The 6204-nt window shown below is 62.7% G+C and overlaps 1 protein-coding gene across 2 annotated transcripts in view; it reads right to left on the bottom strand.

The window, feature by feature from the left end:
* The window catches only part of sec24c (SEC24 homolog C, COPII coat complex component), a 74166-nt gene extending 70715 nt beyond the window's left edge, over positions 1-3451 (bottom strand). For both annotated transcript variants that reach the window (XM_038782678.1, XM_038782679.1), the window contains exon 1: positions 3339-3451. The gene's annotated coding sequence lies outside the window, so the exon portion shown is untranslated. The remainder of the gene's footprint in view (positions 1-3338) is intronic.
* Positions 3452-6204: the final 2753 nt, after the last annotated feature.

Genomic DNA, 6204 nt, shown 5'->3' with positions numbered 1-6204 from the left:
GGGGGGTGAGGGTGGATGGGTGGTGGGGAGTGAGGGGATGAGGGGGGCGAGGGTGGATGGGGGTGAGGAGGATGGGGGGGTGAGTGGGGAGGAGGATGGGGGGGTGAGGGGGGGTGAGGAGGATGGGGGGGTGAGGGGGATGGGGGGATGGTGGGGGGGTGAGGGGGATGATGGGGGGGTGAGGATGATGGGGGGGTGAGGATGATGGGGGGTGAGGATGATGGGGGGTGAGGATGATGGGGGGTGAGGATGATGGGGGGTGAGGATGATGGGGGGGTGAGGATGATGGGGGGTGAGGATGATGGGGGGTGAGGATGATGGGGGGTGAGGGGGATGATGGGGGGGTGAGGGTGGATGGGGGGGTGAGAGTGGATAGGGGGTGAAGGTGGATGGGGGGGTGAAGGTGGATGGGGGGGTGAGGGTGGATGGGGGGAGTGAGGGTGGATGGGGGGGGTGAGGGTGGATGGGGGGGGTGTGGGTGGATGGGGGGGGTGTGGGTGGATGGGGGGGCGAGGGTGGATGGGGGGGGCGAGGGTGGATGGGGGGGGCGAGGGTAAGGATGGGGGGGGGGCGAGGGTGGATGGGGGGGGGCGAGGGTGGATGGGGGGGGGCGAGGGTGGATGGGGGGGGGCGAGGGTAAGGATGGGGGGGGCGAGGGTAAGGATGGGGGGGCGAGGGTAAGGATGGGGGGGCGAGGGTAAGGATGGGGGGCGAGGGTGGATGGGGGGGCGAGGGTGGATGGGGGGGCGAGGTTGATGGGGGGGTGAGGGTGGATGGGGGGTGAGGGTGGATGGGGGGTGAGGGTGGATGGGGGGTGAGGGTGGATGGGGGGTGAGGGTGGATGGGGGGTGAGGGTGGATGGGGGGGTGAGGGTGGATGGGGGGGTGAGGGTGGATGGGGGGTGAGGGGGTGGGGGGTGAGGGGGAGGGGGGGGGGTGAGGGGGAGGGGGGGGGTGAGGGGGAGGGGGGGGGTGAGGGGGAGGGGGGGGGTGAGGGGGAGGGGGGTGAGGGGGAGTGAGGGGGAGGGAGAGTGAGGGGAAGGGGGGTGAGGGGGAGGGGGGTGAGGGGAAGGGGGGTGAGGGGAAGGGGGGGTGAGGGGGAGGGGGGTGAGGGGGAGGGGGGGGCGTGGGGGAGGGGGGGCGTGGGGGAGGGGGGTGAGGGGGGCGAGGGGGTGAGGGCGGGGGAGAGGGCGAGTGAGGGGGTGGGGCGAGTGAGGGGGTGGGGGGTGAGGGTGGATGGGTGGTGGGGAGTGAGGGGATGAGGGGGGTGAGGGTGGATGGGGGTGAGGAGGATGGGGGGGTGAGGAGGATGGGGGGGTGAGGGGGGGTGAGGAGGATGGGGGGGTGAGGGGGATGGGGGGATGATGGGGGGGTGAGGGGGATGATGGGGGGGTGAGGGGGATGATGGGGGGGTGAGGGGGATGGTACGGGGTGAGGGGGATGGTACGGGGTGAGGGGGATGGTACGGGGTGAGGGGGATGGTACGGGGTGAGGGGGATGATGCGGGGTGAGGGGGATGATGGGGGGGTGAGGGTGGATGGGGGGGTGAGAGTGGATAGGGGGTGAAGGTGGATGGGGGGGTGAAGGTGGATGGGGGGGTGAGGGCGGATGGGGGAGTGAGGGTGGATGGGGGGGGTGAGGGCGGATGGGGGGGGTGTGGGTGGGTGGGGGGGGTGTGGGTGGATGGGGGCGAGGGCGGATGGGGGCGAGGGCGGATGGGGGGGGGCGAGGGTGGATGGGGGGGGGCGGAGGGCGGATGGGGGGGGGCGAGGGTGGATGGGGGCGAGGGTGGATGGGGGTGAGGGCGGATGGGGGTGAGGGCGGATGGGGGTGAGGGCGGATGGGGGTGAGGGCGGATGGGGGTGAGGGCGGATGGGGGTGAGGGCGGATGGGGGTGAGGGTGGATGGGGGGGTGAGGGCGGATGGGGGTGAGGGTGGATGGGGGGTGAGGGTGGATGGGGGGGTGAGGGTGGATGGGGGGGTGAGGGGGTGGGGGGGTGAGGGGGAGGGGGAGGGTGAGGGGGAGGGGGGGGTGAGGGGGAGGGGGGTGAGGGGGAGGGAGAGTGAGGGGAAGGGGGGTGAGGGGGAGGGGGGTGAGGGGAAGGGGGGGTGAGGGGAAGGGGGGTGAGGGGGAGGGTGGTGAGGGGGAGGGGGGGGGGTGGTGAGGGGGAGGGGGGGGAGGGGGGGCGTGGGGGAGGGGGGGCGTGGGGGAGGGGGGGCGTGGGGGAGGGGGGTGAGGGGGGCGAGGGGGTGAGGGCGGGGGAGAGGGCGAGTGAGGGGGTGGGGCGAGGGAGGGGGGGGGGGGTGAGGGTGGATGGGTGGTGGGGAGTGAGGGGATGAGGGGGGTGAGGGTGGATGGGGGTGAGGAGGATGGGGGGGGTGAGGAGGATGGGGGGGTGAGGGGGGGTGAGGAGGATGGGGGGGTGAGGGGGATGGGGGGATGATGGGGGGGTGAGGGGGATGATGGGGGGGTGAGGGGGATGATGGGGGGGTGAGGGGGATGATGGGGGGTGAGGGGGATGATGGGGGGTGAGGGGGATGATGGGGGGTGAGGGGGATGATGGGGGGTGAGGGGGATGATGGGGGGTGAGGGGGATGATGGGGGGGTGAGGGTGGATGGGGGGGTGAGAGTGGATAGGGGGTGAAGGTGGATGGGGGGGTGAAGGTGGATGGGGGGGTGAGGGCGGATGGGGGAGTGAGGGTGGATGGGGGGGGGTGTGGGTGGATGGGGGGGGTGTGGGTGGATGGGGGGCGAGGGTGGATGGGGGTGTGGGTGGATGGGGGGCGAGGGTGGATGGGGGGGGCGAGGGTGGATGGGGGGGGGGGGCGAGGGTGGATGGGGGGGGGCGAGGGTGGATGGGGGGGGCGAGGGTGGATGGGGGGGGCGAGGGCGGATGGGGGGGGGCGAGGGTGGATGGGGGGGGCGAGGGTGGATGAGGGGGGTGAGGGTGGATGGGGTGGGTGAGGGTGGATGGGGGGGTGAGGGTGGATGGGGGGGTGAGGGTGGATGAGGGGGGTGAGGGTGGATGGGGGGTGAGGGTGGATGAGGGGGGTGAGGGTGGATGGGGGGGGCGAGGGTGGATGGGGGGGTGGGGGAGATGGGTGAAAGGCTGGGTGGTGTGTGCTCTGTGGGCTGTTCCCGGGGGGCTCCGGGTTGCGGAGCGGCGCCGCGGGAGGTGGGGTTTTCGAGGCGGCTCCGGGAGGAAAGGCCGAGGCCGCGGGCCCGGCGGGCTGGAGGGATCGGCCGGTCCGGGTCTTCCGGCTGAGCTGCTGCCCGCTGCCCCGCTGCCTGGCTCTCCCCCCGCTGCCCCTGACTGACTGAGTGAGTGAGGGACTCACCGCGGCGGCCCCAGGCCCGCTCTCTCTCTCTCAGTGCCGCTCTCTCCGCCGCTGCCACGTCCTCGCTCAGGGCCGCACGCAGCCGGCGCGGTGACGTAAACAAACCCCGCCCTCCGGCGCCAGGCGCCCGGATGTGGCGCATGCGCAGTACCGGCTCAGCCCTGGAGCGGCTGTCCGGAGGATGAGGGTCAGCTGGTCATTCCGGGGTCACTCTGGGGTCACTGTGGTCACTCTATGGTCACTCCGGGTGACCAGTCAGTGTGTTTGCGAACGGAATGCACAAATCGTAAATCAGTTCAAATCGGGATGTCAGTCATACGGCGGTGACCAATCAGTGTTGAGCAAAGGGGTGGGGCACAATCCGACTCCGGCCAATCACACTCCTCATGGCCCTCAGGCCATTCAGCCCACCCTGCTCGTGCTATCCCACCGTCAAAGCCAGCATTTGAGGCTCAGTCCCTTCTCTTTGCATTTTTTCTTTATTTTTTCCTTAGTTGCTTCAAATCTCAATTAATTCATAAGATATAGGAGCACAAACCAGGCAGCACAGTAGCACAGTGGTTAGCACAGCTTCACAGCTTCAGGGTCTCAGGTTCAATTTCCCGCCAAGTCACTGTCTGTGCGGAGTCTGCACGTTCTCCCCATGTCTGCGTGGGTTACCTCCGGGTGCTCCAGTTTCCTCCCCACAGTCCAAACATGTGCGGGTTAGGTGGATTGGCCATGCTAAATTGCCCTCAGTGTCCAAAAGATGTTAAGTGGGGGTTACTGGGATAGGGTAGATATGTGGGCTTCAGTAGGGTGGTTTTTGGAAGAGCCAGTGTAGCCTCGATGGGCTGAATGGCCTCCTGCACTGTAAATTCTATGATTTGGCCCATCGAGTCTGCTCTGCCATTTGATCATGGCTGATCTCATCCTCGCCCTAACTCCACATACTCATGGGCCCTACTCTTTCTCTGGTTACCCTCCTCGCCCTAAATCCACATACTCATGTGCCCTAGTCTTTCTCTGGTTACCCTCTTATCAAACACTTTGGGATTCTCCTTTATTTTCCCTGCCAGTGTTTTTTCATGCCCTATCATGCATCGAAAATAGGAGCTGGCAGAGACCATTCTGCCCCTCAAGCCAGTTCTGTCATTCGTTATGATCATAGCTGATCATGCAACTCAATAGCTTAATTCTGCCTTCCATCCAAGAGCTATATCAAACTGCTTCTTCAAATCACACTGGGCCGGATTCTCCAATCCGCCGGCTGCATTTTCCTGCGCAGCGCGCTGTCACCGATTGCAGGATCCTCTATCCTGTCAGCCGGCTCATGGGATTACCCATTGTGGCCACCCCACGCCTGGGAAACCCACAGGTGTGGGTGCGCTGCCAGCGGAGTGGAGAATCCTGCCGACGAAGAATTCCGTTGACAATGTTTTGGCCTCAACTATAATCGGTGGTAACGAATTCCATATGCTCACCACTCTGGATGAAGACATTTCTCCTCATCTCTGTCCTAAATGGTCGACCTCTTTTCTTCAGACAATAGAACATAGAACACTACAGCGCAATACGGGCCCTTCGGCCCTCGATGTTGCGCCGACCTGTAAAACTATCTGACGCCTATCTGACCTACACTATTCCATTTTCATCCATATGTCTATCCAGTGACCACTTAAATGCCCTTAAAGTTGGCGAGTCTACTACTGTTGCAGGCAGGGCGTTCCACACCCCTACTACTCTCTGAGTAAAGAAACTGCCTCTGACATCTGTCCTATATCTATCACCCCTCAATTTAAAGCTATGTCCCCTCGTGTTGGTCATCACCATCCGAGGAAAAAGACTCTCACTGTCCACCCTATCTAACCCTCTGACTATCTTATATGTCTCTATTAAGTCACCTCTCAGCCTTCTCCTCTCTAACGAAAACAACCTCAATTACCTGAGCCTTTCCTCGTAAGACCTTCCCTCCATACCAGGCAACATCCTAGTAAATCTCCTCTGAACCCTTTCCAAAGCTTCCACATCCTTCCTATAATGTGGTGACCAGAACTGCACGCAGTACTCCAGGTGTGGCCGCACCAGAGTTATGTACAGCTGCAGCATGACCTTGTGGTTCCGAAACTCAATCCCCCTGCTTATAAAGGCTAGCACACCATATGCCTTCTTAACAGCCCTATTAACCTGGGTGGCAACTTTCAGGGATTTATGTACCTGGATGCCGAGATCTCTCTGTTCATCTACACTACCAAGAAGCTTGCCATTAGCCCAGTACTCTGCATTCCTGTTACTCCTTCCAAAGTGAACCACCTCACACTTTTCCGCATTAAACTCCATCTGCCAATGATCCCATTGTTCTGGACACCCCAACATTGGGAACATCCTTCTTGCATCTACCCTGTCCAGTCCTGTTGGAATTTGATAGGTTTCTATGAGATCCCCCCTCATTCTTCTGAACTCCAGCAAGTACAATTCTAATCAACTTAATCTCTCCTCATACGTCCGTCCTGCCATCCCATGTATCAGTCTGGTAAACCTTCGCTACATTCCCTCCAGAGCTAGAACATCCTTCCTCAGAGAAGGAGACCAATATGCACACAATATTGCAAGAGTGGCCTCACCAAGGCCCTGTATACAGGAAGACATCCCTGCTTCTGTACTTAAATCCTCTCACAATGAAGGCCAACATATCATTTCCCTTCTTTACCGCCTGCTGCATCTGCATGCTTACCTTCAGTGACGGGTGTACGAGGACACCCAGGTCTCATGGCACAGTCCCCTCTCCTAATTTATGGTCATTCTGATAATAGTCTGCCTTCTCATTTTTGCTGCCAAAGAGGATAACCTCGCATTTATCCAAATCATACTGCATCTGCCATTCATT

The sequence above is a fragment of the Scyliorhinus canicula genome, chromosome 22 (assembly GCF_902713615.1).
Source record: "Scyliorhinus canicula chromosome 22, sScyCan1.1, whole genome shotgun sequence".
NCBI lineage: Eukaryota > Metazoa > Chordata > Chondrichthyes > Carcharhiniformes > Scyliorhinidae > Scyliorhinus > Scyliorhinus canicula.
Note: the sequence above shows the minus strand (reverse complement) of the source record. Positions and strands in the feature narration are given on the sequence as shown.